The following is a 16,476-nucleotide window of genomic DNA, read 5'->3' on the forward strand; positions in this document are numbered from 1 at the left end:
CCAACCCGGCAATCACCTCCCAGAAGCCCTCCTGGACTACCCACACCCTCATTTTCTCCTCCAGCTGCCTCCAGTCCTTGGTTGTAAATGGTGAGGTGACTTTGCTGGGCGAAGAGGGGCTGCTGGCCTCCCCATTTATTGTCTGCATCGTACTATAACTGTCTGCTGATTTCTCTTGTTAGAGAGGGCACTTTGTAAAGGCAGGACTGTGTCTTGATCCTCTTTGTGCTCCCACTACTTGGAACAGGACCTGGAACTGAGAACACCCACACGACCACTTACAGCACAGAAGGAAATGGGACAGGATGAAATATGCCAGCATAGCATGGGATGGAATAGGATGGGACAGGTTGGGATAAAATGGAATAGAATTGTTAGGACAAGATCTTTTCCAATCACAACCAAGACACTTCCTCGAGGCAGATTCAAGAAGAAAAATAACCTTCCTGTGATAGGTGATTCACCAGTTGGGGTTGATACCTTTGAGGTCTGGAACAAGCAGATCTCCTGGGGGCCATCAGACCAGGGTAAGCCCTCTGGATCCTGCCTATGAGAGAAGCCTGTTCTAGAGCCAGCAGGGAGCCCAGCTGCAGACTCTCTCCTCAGGCTGCAGGCTCTTTCAGGCGTGCTGGTCCAGGAAATGGAGGCCAGCTCCCTGCACAGGACACCAGCCCCAGGCAAGCCACCACCGGCAGCTCCGATGGGGACCATTTTCCTGGACCCTCACGGCTGATCAGGTCTCCAAGGAGCAGAACTGTGGCCATTCTTGCCAGGCCTTTCTTGGGGGACTCCCTCTTCTAGCCTTCCTGCAGGGAGGAAGGAGTTGTTGGCACAAGATGCCAGGACTCTGACCACTGGGGAGCTGGCAAAGCTTACAGCTCAGCCGCTGTACAGGACAAGGGTCCTGTCCCGCAGAGGCCCCTGGTTGACACTCCTGCCACAGAAAACTCATTTGATTTAACCTTTCTTCCCATTATGGCATTCTAACGAAAAAGTCACTTAAGATCTTCAGTGAAAAATACATTTTACTAGAACAATGCATAACCCAAATACCATTTGCCTTTTCTTATCAATTCTTAGTTCATTCATCACTTTTATTAAAAATCCATGAAGAAACAGCAGCCTCAAAAACTGCCGGGTGCCTTTTTCAGGAAGTAAAGAGCAAAAGGAAAGGAAGGGGAAAGGAAATTAAGACTCTGTGGGAGCACCGTCACCTTCTCTCGATAGGAGGCCCTTTCTCTACCCTCCACAGGCAGCCTCACCCAGGCAACTCCCTACCCTGAGACGAAACGCCGTCCAGGGGTCACAGGTGTGGTTTTTTCCAGAGAAACAAGGCGCTGCCTCCAGAAATCCTGGGATTCCAAGCAGGAGAGGAGTAGGCGGCTGCTGGGCGGAGCCAACAAGGGGGAACCATTACGTGGAAAGGGGGAGTCAGGACAGAAGACGGGGTAATGAGGTACATTCACCACCAATCTTCGGAGGGGCACGTGTGGTCTCCCCCATGTCCTGCTGAGGAATCTGTGGCTCACAGGGGTGAAGGTACCTGCTCAGGGTCACACAGTGAGTAAGTGCAGGGCAGGGCGCTGGCCAGGCCCTCTGAGCGCCCCCACACACTGCACTCTGAACTCTTCCTCTTTTTATTCATTTTTTTATTTTAATTTTTTAATAAACATATATTATTAACCCCAAGGGTACAGGTCTGTGAATCACCAGGTTTACACACTTCACAGCACTCACCACAGCACATACCTTCCCTAATGTCCTTAACCCCACCACCCTCTCCATATCGCCCTCCCCCCGGCAACCCTCAGTTTGTTTTGTGAGATTAAGAGTCACTTATGGTTTGTGTCCCTCCCTTCCTACCCCCCAAACCCCCCCACGTTGCATCTCCAATTTCTCATATCAGGGAGATCATATGATATGAACTATTCCTCTTTAAGCAAAGGTGTGGGCCCACTCCCTTAGGTGCTAGGTCTTCCAGGAAGCAAAAGCAGGGCCTTAGGAGTTGACCTTCTCTTCACCTTCCCCAGGCTGAGGCTTCATTAGGTCCAGGGCCGTCCCTTGAGGTCCTCAAGTTCACAGACAGCGATGCAGGAAGGGCCCATGCTTCCTGTGTGCTGGCTCTCTCCCTGCTTTCCACAATGGACCATCCTTCTCCTGAGACTTCCTGCTTCAACCTTCCTGCTGTAAACAAGACCCCGCCACACACACACACAGGCCCAGGAGTTGCCTCCCTGACCCCCACCCCACCTGGCAGAGGTGCCCTCGGGGAGTCCCTCGGTTAACCGGAGGATGTCCAAATCGGTTTTCCCCAAGTCAGTGTGTGGCGGCTGTCCTCACGCTCCGGGCGCTTGGCTCTTCCTGACTTTGCTTTCACCATTCATCTTCAGACCCACCTGCAGCCTCTTCTTTCTGGAAGCTTAGTTCCAGTCATCTAAATAAGACCCCTTGGTAGAAGAACAGTCAACAGCTAGGAAGAGAGGCTCTGCTGCCTTGAACAGCATCGCTGAAGAAAGCCCTTGGACAGACTCCAGCCGGGAGCCCCACCACCAAGAGACCCAAGTAGCTTCCAACCTGTGAGTTTGAACATTTAAGCTGAAAAGAGATTTAAATGCTCAGATTTTACTGGCACTTAGAGTGTCTTCCGTGTGTAGGCGGTGGGCTGGGCACACCTGTAGGTATTATCTCCTTTAACTATCACTCCATGTCCATTTCACAACTGAGGAAACTGAGGCTCAGGATATTTACATAGCTTATAGATGGGGGGGGGGGGGGTGTCCTACAGCTAATACGTGGGATTCTAACCCAGGCCTTCCGATGTCAAGTTCAACTCTCTCTACATAGCCCTGCCTCTCCAACACCACACTTTTGTGGAAACTATTCTGAAAAATCAAAGCAACTCTTTTCTATCCAGAACTATAAATACCCAGAGACAGGGAGATGAGATGAGTTGAGAAAACAGACATCCTTTCCCAGGATTTGGGAGCAAATTCTTGCAAAGCTCCCAAAAGCATTTTGAGTTCTGAAAGCAAGAAACTGTCAGTGCAAAAGATTAAAAAAAAAAAAAAAAAAAAGGAAAGGAAAGAGTGAGCAGATTCTAAAAGATCAAGGGCTATGCTGATCTTACACTGGAAACATCACAGCTTTCCCAGCACCCAAACCTACTGGGGACCTATTTGGTGCTGCCCATGAGTGAGGCACCCACTTGCTTAACCTCAAGAGTCCCAGGAATTAGGTACTGACATGAACCCCATTCTACAGTTGGAGAAACTTGAGCACAGAGATCACAGAGCTTATAGGCTTCAACCCCAGGATGTGTGGCTCCAAAGCCCACATTTGTGGCCACTATGCTATCCTGCCTCCAGCCAAACAGCCTAGCTTAAGAGGCAGCATGCCTGCCTCTCTGCTGGGACCCCATTCTAGGTCCTAAGAGGATAGGCATATTCCTGGGAAAACTATACACTCTGCTATCAACTCCCGCTGGGAACCCAAATCCAGCCGTGCATTCCCAAATCCCCAGAAGGAAGGATCATGGGCAAGGATCCCACATGGGGGAGCAGAACTGGAGAAAATATATACTGGCTCCACCCCTTAGGGCCCTTGGGGCTTCTCCTTCATGTCCCCCTCTCTTCTTCCCGACAGCACCCTGCATTTCCTTCCGTTGAGGGTTAGAAGTCTCATTTGCCTCAAGTGAAAACTGTCACAGCTCATCAGAGTGGTGGCAGTGGAAGCAGTCCCCCATTCCAGAATAAATTTGTTGCTAATTGAGTTGTCTGGAATTGAACACCAATTTTTCTATGGAAACCACGCTAACTCAAGGAGGGGTCTCCAGGCAGCTACACGTTTACCCTGAAGGCACCTGGCCAACATTTATCCCACTCTGTACCATCCAGTACAGTATGCACAAGCCACATGTGGTTATTTTAATTTAAATATGTTAATGAAAATTAGTCTCACCAGCCACGTTTCAAGTGTTCAAAGTGACATGTGGCTCCTGGATACAGAATTGAACAGAGCAAATCTAGAACATTTCCATTATCTACGAAAGTTCTAATGGACAGATTTTATCTAGACCCTGGCCCCAAATTCTAACAACATCTAAGAAAACAAATTCCTTCGAGGTTAAACTTGGGGTGCCAGGAACACCACCTATCCTGAAGGAAAGCATGGTAAACTTCAGGAGATAGGGAGGGGGCCTTTGGAATCACAGTCTGTCCCAGCTCTGACATTTCCTAACCATATCACTAAATTGTCTGTGTCTCAGTTTCCTCACCTGGAACACAGGGACAATGCCCTCTTTACAGGTATTTATGAGGATCAAGTTAGATGGTGACCAACATACTCAGTACTAATGCAACCTGCCACATAGTGGCGGCCAGGACCCCAATCTAAGCCATCATCAGAAACTGCCATAGTCTGGGGTGGAGGTGGTAAAGGGTTGAAATGGGACTTCTGGCTGCAGGGGAGCAGTGGTGGAGAGCAGGAAGCTGGCAGCCTTGTGGCCTCAGGAGTCTCCTCTGTCCATCCCCTGTCATTTCACAAGTCCTTGTGTCAGAATGCTCTAAGGCCACTTGAAATCAGCAACCATGAGGTTATGTACTCCAATTCCTCTAGAAGAGGAAGGACAAGGGGAAGAGATGGCCAGAAATGCCATAAGGTGGCATGGAAATAAGAGAAAAGCCTTTGAGCCATTTAAGAATCCATTCATTCAACTGACAATTACTGAGCATCTTAGGGCTTTTTATTAGGAACTAAGAAGACACAGATGAATAAGACCTGGTCCCTACCTTCAAGGCCTCCACAAATTAATGGGTGAGACCAACAGAAAATGAATCAAAGCACGAGTGTGGTAAGTTCTCCCATACTGGAAAATCCAGTGGGTGTCAGGAGCTTAGACAACCAGGTGGGCAACAGGGTCTTGGGAACGGGAAGGGAGAAAGGTCCGGAAGGCTTCCAAGAGGTGGTACTTGTGCTAAATCTTTAAGGGCAGAGTGTAGAGATGGGTCCCAGGCAAAGGAAACTGCAGGAACAAACATATATGGGACAAGCATACTCTGTGTCATTACATCAAGCAGTTCCACGGAGCCTGGGGCTTCTTGGGAAGTGATGGGACATGAGTGTGGAGGGATCAGGTCATGAAGTCTTGGGGTGTCAGGCCACAGATCTGCCCCGTGTACTTTCTCACTCCCCAACATGCCCATTTTACCATGGCAAGAAGAGCAAAAAGGCTGAGCCAAATTGTACGGTCACATTTAAACTCTCTGTTCAGAGTTGGCTTCCTTCATGTCTGCTCATATTCCAACAGGGAGCCTTTGTCATTGTGTGTAGAGAATGTTCCTAAGTTAGGGCTTATTTATACATTAAAAAAAAAATTATAAATGTACGCAAAGTATGAGCTCTGTTTGGATCCTGAATTGCACACACGCTAATAAGTTGGGTTTGCATGCTTTTTCTTAAAAGGTCAGGTAGTAAAATATCTGAGGCTTGGTGGGACAGACTGTCTCCCAACTACCCCACTGTGCAGCTGTAGCAGAAAAACAGCCATAAACAATACAGAAATGACTGAGAGTGGCTGTGTTCCAAGAAAACTTTATTTATGAAAACAGGCAGCAGGCAGGATTTGGCCCCTGTAGCCAACTCCTGCTATAAAGAACATCCTTGGGCCCAGCAGGGAAATATGCATAACGATTGTAGATAATAGTATTGTATTGATGTTAATTTTTCTGAGTATGATAAGTCTGTTGTGGGTCTGCAGGAGAATGTCTTTGTTCTTAGCAGATACCCGCTGAAGTATGTGGAGGACATAAAGGTTACAACTAATTCTCAAGGGCTTCTGGGAGATAAGTATGGGTAGAAAGAAAAATAAGGCAAATGTGTTAGAAAAACAAAGCCATACACGCAGGTGAAGGGCGTACAGGTGTTCCTTACGCTGATCTTGCAACTTATTTATGAGTTTGAAGTCTTTCAAAATAAAAGGTCTGGAGGAAAAATGGAAACTTGAGCCACTTCGGACAAAAGGTCTTCATGAACAGACTGCTCTGAGCTCCCTCACCCTTCAGGACTCTGATTGCCCTAACACGGGCTTGTCTGCAGGCTGAAGGCACGTACGCCTTCGATCACAGGTGTTCCCTTTCTGGCTATACCAGAGAAGGTCATTTGAATGTAAGAATGGGTATAGGTTCCTGGCTCCTTCTCAGGCCCCTTTAGTCTGGATTCTTGTTTTCTTCACCTCACAGCCTAGAGAACAGTGTCCCTTTGACCCTGGGCTGCAGAGGCCGTGGAAGAACAGCAGTGCAGGGGAGCCGTGGGTGCTCCCCACCTGGGACCTCCTGCAGCAAGTAGGCTGGAGGGCAGCAGCCCAGGAGAGGAGGTCTGTAGCTGTCTCTGCCTGATCAAAGGCCCCCTGGAACCGGCAGGTGATTGGTGTGATGCTTTCTGCTGAGCCAGGAGCCGCCGACACTGTTAAAAAGGTTGGAAGCAGCACTTTCCCAAGTAACCCAGATCTGAATCTCCAACGGTCCTGCTGCAGAGTGATTTCCTAATTCTTGACTTACTAGTAATCAATACCATGAAAAATACTAACACCTCCATTAAAGTAGGCATTCATTGATTTCCATTGGGAAGTTGGAGTTGTTTGGAGGCCCAGTATCTCAAAAAGCTCCAGTTTTGATTTTTCATCTGTCACAACAACATAAAGTACAAACCGTACAATTCCGGAAGGGCTAGGACACCACCACCCCCAACCCCATTCCTTAAAGTAGTGTCAGTCAGTGGTGCTCTCTGCTCCTTGAGCCTCTCTGGGTGCCACACCTGGCCAGCTCCCCCAGCGATGCCTAGCACTGCCTCTTCATACCAGTTGCATGTCCTCTTCGGAGAAAGAAAAAGGGAAACAAATCCTCCACAAGAAATACAAGGCATTGCTTAGGACCCAGGGCTCTGGAGACTTGACACAGACTTTCTCAATGTGTTTAAGAGCTAGGTTGGAGGGATCTTGGAAAAATCTTTCTCTCCAAAGACCATGTCCCATTGAGATAAGCAGTCACTCTGCAAGCGTTCCACCCATCCCCACCACGCCCCCTTTGGGGCAGACTCCATTCACTTGTAATTACTCACTAGCCTCAGCCTTGCGTGGAACACACCTCCCTCCCCTTGCCTTGTGATGTACCAAGGCCCTAACCCACTGTCAGGGTCCACCATGTGACTTGTTCTAGCCCGTGGGATATGAGCAGACATGAATTAGGCCAAATCTGAGCAGAAGTTTTAAATGTCACTGTGCAATCTGTCTCAGGCTCTTGCTCTTCTCAGCTACAATAAAATGGGCACGTCACAGAATGAGAAAGTATGTGGAGCAGAACCAGAGCCAACGCACAGCCCACTTGCAACACAAGGAAGAAATAAACCTTTGTTTTGTAAGCCACTGAGATTTGGGGGCTGTTTGTTATGTGGCCAGGCTTGGCAACACCTCCAACACAGGAGTAGCAAGTAGGCTGCTGGGAGTCTGCCGGCTCTTTGCACCCACGTCCTATGGCTCCTATCCACCACCTAATAAAGTCCAGACCCAGTTCCACCTCCACCGTGACTCCCTTTCCATCTATTTACACCTGAGGCTCCCCCAAGGAGTGAGTCTTCCCAGCAACACCCTTAGTTCATGATTCATTTCTACCAGTAATTCTAGCTGGGAGGAGAAATAGCAAGCCTAAGTTTTCAGCAACGCCACTGAGGATCTCAGAGCGAATAATCCTCCATGTTCCTTTCCTGGACAGGCTCCACACCAAGGCCACAGATACTCACTGCTTAAGCCAGTATACAGGATACAGGAAAGAGCACTAAGCAAGGAGTCCAGAAGGCTGGACTCTAGTTCAGGCCAAGTAGCTGGGCTAGGTTACCCCCTTAAACTAGGAGTCTCCAAGGGCCTATGTGACTTGGGCAAGTAACTCTCCCTGACTGAACTGATCCGTGGTTTTCCAACACAGCCCTGTGTTAATCAGTGAGGTCTCAGCGGGCGGCTGGGATGAGAAGCAGCCTCTGGCCACTGGGTCTCTGTCCCCTGACTCAGCCAGATCAGCTCCTCTCTGCTCTGCTGAACTTATTAGAACTCCGGATAAGATTTTGTTTATCCAGGAATTCTGACAAATGCATTTCCAAAAATCCTGATCAGGAGATCTTGGAGTGCTTTACCAGCTCTGATGCACCATGAGCCTCCAAATTCTTATGCATCATGTGGTCCCCCCACTTCCTAGTCACCACAGTCAAGTTTCCACTAACTTGAGGGCAGTCCATGATGACCAACTGATGAGCACTAATATAATGAGGTAGATTCAAAATAACTCAACCAAGAATTATAAAAACAGATGGCTCTAGTTCTGCAAGGTGACTAGACTTCAGAAAGCTAAAGAAGAAAACATAAGTTAAGAGCTGTCACTATGGAAGGTGAACGCATGGTTTTAGCTTTCTACTTGAGGCCCATCTTCTGCTCAGATTATCTGGCTAAGACCACTGATGGTAGGACCACCCAAACTCCCAATCGGAAAAGGGTCCCTCAGAGTGAGACTTATACTTTTAGATATTTCCTGTCATATTTCCTGTGTGCCCTGGAAAACTATTCCAGGGTGTAGAACTTTGTTGGGGGTACTTGTGGATCAGAATTCCCTGATTCTCATTCTCTACCACTACCCACCCCCCCACACACACATAGTGCCCTTTCTGTCTCTCTCTCATTCTCTCTGAATGATTTTAAGAAACTCTGGTGTCAGGGAGCTTATAAGATGTAGGGTCTGTATCCAAGGAAGAGAGAGTCTCCTGATTTTCCAAGGTCCCCCTGGGTGAACCCACATTCTGAGCCCAGGGGAGTGGGCTGAGTCTGAACGGTCAGACCTTCATGACACCAGAGGCCACTGCCCATCTGCCACGGGACAAGGAGTGGTCTGGACACTATGGCAAAACCAGGGTGACTGTGGCCTACTTGAGTTGCCGATAAGTAGGCAAGCAGGGCAGAGATGGAAAGTGGGGACCACGAAACAGGGCATGAGGTTGCTGGAGCAGCCAGAGATTAATTGGAACACAGAGAAGCTGGCCCACAGAGAACGGAAGTGCTCAGGAAATCAGAAACTCTGGTCCAGGGAGATTTATGTAAGAGGGACATGAGCAAAACAGGCTGCTCAGGAAGGAAGGACTTGCTTGATGGGAAAGGCAGCTTGGGCTTTTCCTGGCTAGAAAAACACACGGAAGGGCCTAGATTCCTCTGTGAGCAGAGATGAGAGTGAGCTCAGCATGCAGAGAGTCAAAGTAAGGGTGAGGTCTGGACAGTGGCTGCGAGAGAGGATCTCACCTCACAGATCAGTATTTGCCCCCAAAAACTTCACACTGGGCTCAGCACATAGCACGAGATTTAACATGTGTGACAGCATCTACCATGGACCACCCTGGCAACCTCCTGATTTGTTTTTCTGCTTCCCTTCTTGCCCCCGCCCCCTCCTATTCTCCACACTGCAGCCGGAACAACCTTTTAACACTGCCAATCCACGGGGCCCCCGCCTCCCACACGCCCTGGCCGCCTGGCGTTGCCCACATCCGCAGAGCCCTCCTTGTAGCTCTGCCCTGAGCCTTGTGTGATCTGCCCCTGCCCACGGCTCCAGCCCCACCTGGCCTCTCTCCCCTGACTTCCTGGGTTTCTTCACCACCCTGAGCTCTTCTCCTCCTTGGGGACCCTGCCCTCTGCTGAGAAAGCTTTTTTCCCCCCGTGAGTCACCTAACCAGCAATTTCTTTTCCTGCAGATTTCAGCCAAACAGTCTCAAAGCTCTCCTGACCATCCAAGCTCGAGAAGAATCTCCCCACCAACACCTTGTGCCTCTCACCTAATTTTGTTTTGCACTGTGATCACACTTCCTGCAGTTGGTGCTGACCCGTTTACTACCGGGCTCCAGACTGAGGTAATACCATGAGAAGGGGATTATTTTCGTTCTCCAGGCCATCCTGGGAGACAGCACGGTGCTTGGTGCATTTGAGCTCGAGAAGTTGTTGCTGAATGAATGCACAATGTCCTTGGCTGTAAAGAGTTTCCAAATTGCCCCCACATCTTCCCCCAGCCCGCCACACTGGAGACACGAGGGAAGGGTGACAAGGAACATTCACTGAGTGCTGTGCGTGTGACTCAGCTTTTCCTGGACTCATCTCACTTCACCCCCACAGCAATCTTAATGAGGGGAGTTTTCTTATTTCCATTTTACAGGTGAACACATTGAGGCCAAACCAAAGTAAGTTGCTTCCCCCAGATCACGTGGCCAGTGAGTGTCAGGGTCAGGATATGAACTCTGGCAGACCAACGCCTGGCCCAGGCAGTGAGCCACCACCCTTATGGTAACTTGGGGACGTAAAAGGGAGAGGCCCCAAGGACACGTGTTTGGAGAATCAACTCCTGACTCTGGGATAGAACAAGGAAAGCAAGGAGTCTGCGATGGTTTCCTCGGCATGCTGGGAAACAGGGCTGTTTGGTGATGAACGTAGCTCTTCACAATTAGTGACACCCTCTGAGTCTGGGCCCCCGGGCTTCCAGAAGCCCCCCGAAGTTTCAGTCCTGTCAATGACTAGGTTGGATCAAAGCCAGAAGAAGTGTCAGGTGACCGCCAGCGCCCCTCCCTGGGCAGAGAAAATGTGCTGTGGAGAGCGGATGCTGTGGAATGTTTGCACCAACTGAGTCCCCAGGAGCCCTGTGCGATGGGCCTCGCTGGCTGTGGCAACCTCTTGTCAATTAGCCCTGTCCAGGCCAAACATAATATCTTGACAAAGAGTGCTTCAGTTCAGTTCAAATAGACTTCCTCCGCAGAGCCCATAATACCTAATGAGATTATTTAATCTAGAAAGAAATCCAATGACCTGGAAAAAAAAAAAAAAAAAAGAACTGGTGTGTGATGAAGAGACCCTTTTCTTCACCAGCCCTTCCACAAGGTTCTCCTTCACCTGCGGATGGCGCTCTGCCTGGGCCACAGGCTATGAAGGTGTTTGCTCCTTCTGGGGTCCCTCTGCTCCCGAATGACACAGTGAGTCGTGTCTCCCGTGATGGAGACTAAGACACCACACCGATGGGGAATTCCTCCGCCAACTTTACAAACAGATTTCCAGGCCCTGCGTCTGGAGATTCTGAGATTCTGATTCAGCAGATTGGGGTGGGGGGGAGGCACCCAGGAATCTGTCTTTTTCCATGCAAGCAGGCCTGCAGAGCCGTGTTTGGATACGACCGAGTGGTGGTGTAGACACTGCCAACAGGCACTATCTTGAAGAGATCAAGGCGCAGACACTCCTTCCTGTGGGGTCTCTGGCCATGTGACATCGAAGCTCCATTTCCTCATCTTCTCTAAAAAAGGAGTTCACAGAGGGGCCTGCTTGCCCCTTGGGAGGCTCATAAGGTGGTACGAGCCAAATAATAAAATAGCTAGCATTTACTGAATATTGACCAGATGAAGTACTTTGTTTGCATAATACTGTCTTCATAAAAATCAGATGAGGGAGTTACTGTTGTTACTTCTGCTTTAAAGATGAGTACACAGAGGCACAAAGAGGTTAGGTGGCTTGTCCAAAGTTGCCAAGTGTGGGATGTGAGCTTGGCGTGAGACAGGCCCAGACACCAGGATGTGAGGGCTGAGCCTCAGGGACGGGGCGAGGAGCCCTGAACGTTAAGCACGGTTGGCCTGTGCCCTTCTGCAGGAGGACAAGGAACAGATGGCCCTCGTGTGACCTCACCTCCCTGCCAGCGGTCAGGGGGGCAGAAGCTTGCCCCAGTTTCTGCTGATGCGAAAGAAGGAAAAAACACAGTGGCAATAACAACTCCAACTGGGGCACAGGTTGCCATTTTGAATGGCCGAGGCCGGTAGCCAAAAATACCGAGAAAAATTCTAAAACAACAAGCCTTTACATTTGTTCGTGTGACAAAGAAGAACAGATGTTACCATTTATCGAATCCCAACTCTATGCAGAACACTCCCAGACGGTCATTTCTCTGAGCCCTCACAGTGGCCCCAAGAAACAGAGCTTTTCATTAGCCCATGTTCTAGAGGTGATAAACCTGAGTCTGAGAGATACTAATTAGAGTGTCCCATAACCAGCAAGCAAGGGACAGTGGATATAATTTGGATAGTCCCAGCTCCTCCTCTTCCTGTACCACAGCAGTCCCCCACAGAACACTTTGTGTCTCTAACGGTGGGTGGCTTTGGCCAGGCTGATGGCCTGAGCAGAGGTTCATACCTCCCATTTGCATCCTGGAAATTCCCTACACACAGCTTTAGATATGGAAGAATAAATCTCCCTATCCCATGGTGGAGGTCATAGCATCCCAGAGCACTGACAGGACAGAGTTAAAGGGGTTTCGGCCTGATGCTAAAGCAGATGCGCCCACCAAACAGGCCAAGATGAAGACTTACAACTAAGCAAGCACTACTTAGAACCAAGAACTTGCCCAAAGATGATACTATTCAAACCATGCCAGATTGGGGTTTATTATCCCATTTTACAGATGCAGAACCTGAAGCTCAGTGAAGGGGGAGGGGAGGAGGGAGGGGGATGCCATTTGACCCCACATTTCCTCGGCAACCTCACCTGCCTGAGAAGACATGGTCTGCTGGGTCAGCAAAAGGCTGCTGGAGAACAAATCTCCAGTCTCCAAGGGGAAAACATAAGAGGTTGTGAGGACAGACAGATTTTCTCTCCACCAAGTGCTTTGTGTAACTGAAGGGAATGTCCTCTTTTCTACTGTGTAACTTCATCACTGTCTCAATGAGCCAGTTTGGAAGATACCCATGTATGAGTGTCAACAGCAGCTTCATGAAGCTGACCTTGACCCTTCCTGCTCCAGAAGGGAGCTGTGTTTGAAGCTCTGTCCTGGAGCTCTCTGTACACCATTTGGTGCTCATGACATTAAAAGGTTGCTTTGTTCTATCAAGATTGTCATAGAATAAAAAGCTCTGGGAAACTAGGCTGGCTCCCCAAGTGTCCCAGGTAAAGATGGGATTCAAAGTCAACTCCTGAGCCTGAGCTTACCAAGTGACATCAGAAAGATCTTCCAATAGCAGATGAGAATCCAACAAGTCAGTTACTGTAGGTGTGGCTCCCCATGCCCCACAGGAGGGAAAGGGAGATGAACACGACGTATCACAGGACAGACTCTGTCAGCTCTAGCCATGGAGCCCACCTTTCCAATGGTTTCTATATCAGCAGCAGCTAGGAAAATAGTCTCCTGATAGGACAACTGCCAGCTAGGTCAGACCAAACCAAGCCAAACCAAACCAAACTGGATCCTCATTTTACAGAAGGACCAGGGAAGGCAAATGGCTTCTGAAATCTGCAAATGAACCTCTGGCCCTTCTTGGATGATAAAGCTGTTCAAATCTGCTCCCTCTGAGAGAGCAGAGGGAGCCTGAAGTCTAGGCACACAGTGAGTGAGCCTTGCTTTTGGTCTGAACCTAACGACCTGATTTTGATAGACCGCCCTGAACTTCCATATAATCATGCATTGCCTTGAAAGGCCCAAAACACATGCTCCTCCCTCAATGCCTATCCACATGTCTAAAATCCTCCAGGAGGAAGCATCAGACCTGGATTCTGGCTTGGCCCTTCATCCTCTTAAAGGAACACATAGCACCATGGCCACCAGGATGTCCTGTGAGCTTTATGTAGACCCAAATCTGCTTCACATCATGAAAAGTCCACATGCCAGCACCCATCACCTCCTGAGATAGCTGAAAGGAAGCCATCTGGGTACGCTTCTGGGTACAAGCCGGAGCAGATATCAAAGAGAATCTCTTCTGCAGGATGACCAGGAGAGCCCCACAGATGGAACCAATTCCATATCTCTCCCAGCAAAGGAGTCATGTTAGAAAAGCAAGGACAAGCAGAAGCATTCATATAAATTACTCTGAGTGTTCAAAAGGCTCGCTGCTCAACACTCCTGGGAGACTAAAGAATTGTTTGCTCCAGCCTAACAGACCCAGAGCATGCAAATTAATAGCCATGATTTATCATGAGGGGTTTTTCACCAGCATTCATGGACCAAGTTTTTTTTTTTTTTTTTTTTGTGGGTTTTTTTTTGGTTTTTTTGGTTTTTTTTTAGTATTTGGGTTCATCCATCTAGCATGTGCTCAGTCAAGCTCCTGCTCATAACATATCATAAATCCAACATTCAAGAGAGGTTTATTTAAGCTGTCTGGTATCCAGGGTCCAAGCTCATTACCATGAATAGAATTAATTCCTGGCAGGGCACTGGAGGGTAGAACCGATCCACGGAAACTATGAGGGACTGGATGGTCACTCCCAGCCTCTGCAGGTACAGTGTGGGGACCCCCCCCTCCCCTGACCAAGGGGCCTTCTGTCACTCTGGAACCATTTGCCATCCCTTGATCAGCCTCTGCTTCTCAGCTGCCCCACCTTTGCTCAAGCTGTTCTTTCCTGCTGGCAAACACTCCCCACACCTTTGCCTTCCAGAATTCTAAATAATCTTTAAGGCCCAGTTCAAGGGCTTGCTCCACTAAAGCTTTTCCTAATCATCTGAAGCAAGATCCCCCACCCCCACCCCCCGCCGACTTACCTCTCCAACCTATACAGGGGCCGGCGATGAGGCTAGTCGGCAGACCCTAGGCCCAGACCCTTCTCCTTCCAGAGCCTCCACTTACTCACTTGGATAAGATGACCTCAAAGTTCTGTTCAGGACAAAAATGGACTCCAGTTCTCATGCCCTGGTATTCATGTCCTCTGTTATCTTCTCTGTGAGGCCATGAATTCCTCAAGGATGTAACTACTTCATCCGTCCTCATGTTCTCCTCAACACCCAGCACAGTGCGTCTGGCAAGCAGCAGATGCTATGAAATGATGGAAGGGAGGAAAGCGGAGGGCAAGGCAGAGAAGAAGAGAAGGAAGGAAGGAAAGATGAGCTAAGCAAGGGGCTTCATTCATAAGCCATTAAGCACTCTAGAGAAAACAAATTGTTGCTATGGTCACCCCTTTGAGAAGAAAATGCGTATCAGATTCAGATATTGAGAATAACCTCTATATTTGACAACTTACAAGGTGACTGTCAGGACAACAGTAGGAGGGGGTGATTGGACCCTGCTTCACAGAAGAAGAGACTGTGGTTCAGAGAGGTGCAGCAACTAGCCTGGCATCGCTCAGAAACACAGAGCTAGGCTTTCAGGCTCTTTTCTGGAACCACCCAGCTCTCTACTTGCCATTTTTTTCCAGAAGGCATGTATTAAAGCATGGGCAGGTGAGAGTACATGCTGCACCTCTCTGGCCAGCATGTGTCCCCTGCGGTGGCTACATCTGATCAGGTTCTGGGCATGGAATCTGGGAAGGGGCTTTGGTCAGGGCCGCTGTCGCTGCTAACCAGGCTGTGCTTCCATGAGGAGCCTCACCATGGCTTCATGACCCGAGTTTGGAATAATTAAGAGAAAAACCTAAACGATGGAGCATAATGTCATTCCAGTGAACTTCCCCGAAGAGATCAACCACAAGATGTGGCTTGAGAAGAGAGGACAAGGGGGTTGCTGCAGAGGGGTGAGGGGGTGGGGGTGGTGTTCTCATTTGCTGAAATGTTCTTTACTTCATACAGGCACCTACTCTATGGCATACCAGGCATTCTACATATGTGGCCTTCATTAAATCCCACAATGATCTTAGGAGGAGAGATTATTATCCCATTTTACAGATTAAGAAATCAAGGCTCTAAGAGGTTAAACAGTTTGCCTAGTGTCACAAGCCAGAAGGAGGCCGGCCCAACTCTGAAGCTCCTACTAGGGTCTGGGTCTGTTCCCTTAGCTGGGTTAGTACATGAAACTAATGAGGTCAGGGCTCTGGGTCTGGGGCCTGGGTTAACTGAAAATGAAATGTGTTCCATAAATTGAAACTTGAACTACCATTTAAATTTTTTTTTTCTTTTGCTCTTGCACAGAGCAAATTTCTCTCCTTTGCCATGGCCCCACTTGTCCCAAGTGCAAATGCACACTGTGAGTTCCAGAGATGGCGCAAGGTGGGGTGGCTGACCAAGGGCAGCCCTTCGCTGTTCATTCCAAGAAAAGCCCCTGGCCCCAGACTGCCAGGGGCCGGGTATTAGAGTATGCCTTCTATCAAGAGAGACCAAAACTCCATTCCCAGCCATTGTCTAACTGTCTCTGCTGCCCTTCAGAGTGTCAGACTGCCACCTGGACGCAAGACCACACATCCACAGTGCTGAGTGGCTGTGTGGCCTGAAATCGGTTTCCTCATCTCAGATGGAGATAATGACACTTACTTCACAGGTTGGCGGCGGGAATTTAATGAAATCATGTCCGTGCTGCACTCTGCAAGCGCCTGCCTGTATCCAGGGCTCAGTAATGTTGGCTGGCATTCTGATTATTACCCTTACCTTTCAACATCATGCCCACCAGGCCCTTGTGAAGACCACCAAGCACTGAGCCACACATTGCCCTCAACCACAGAATGGAGCCTGTCTCCAG

At 49.1% G+C, this 16,476-nt stretch overlaps 1 protein-coding gene and 1 long non-coding RNA gene across 4 annotated transcripts in view; one reads left to right on the top strand and one right to left on the bottom strand.

The window, feature by feature from the left end:
* The window catches only part of GALNT18 (polypeptide N-acetylgalactosaminyltransferase 18), a 353,102-nt gene that overhangs the window by 299,462 nt on the left and 37,164 nt on the right, over positions 1-16,476 (bottom strand). The window lies entirely within an intron of this gene.
* LOC131809321 (uncharacterized) lies at positions 4,083-9,924 on the top strand. The gene is made up of 3 exons (XR_009345123.1): positions 4,083-4,169; positions 4,749-4,849; positions 9,775-9,924. It is a non-coding gene; the product is annotated as an uncharacterized LOC131809321 (long non-coding RNA).

Source organism: Mustela lutreola, chromosome 1, assembly GCF_030435805.1.
Source record: "Mustela lutreola isolate mMusLut2 chromosome 1, mMusLut2.pri, whole genome shotgun sequence".
NCBI classification, from domain to species: Eukaryota; Metazoa; Chordata; class Mammalia; order Carnivora; family Mustelidae; genus Mustela; species Mustela lutreola.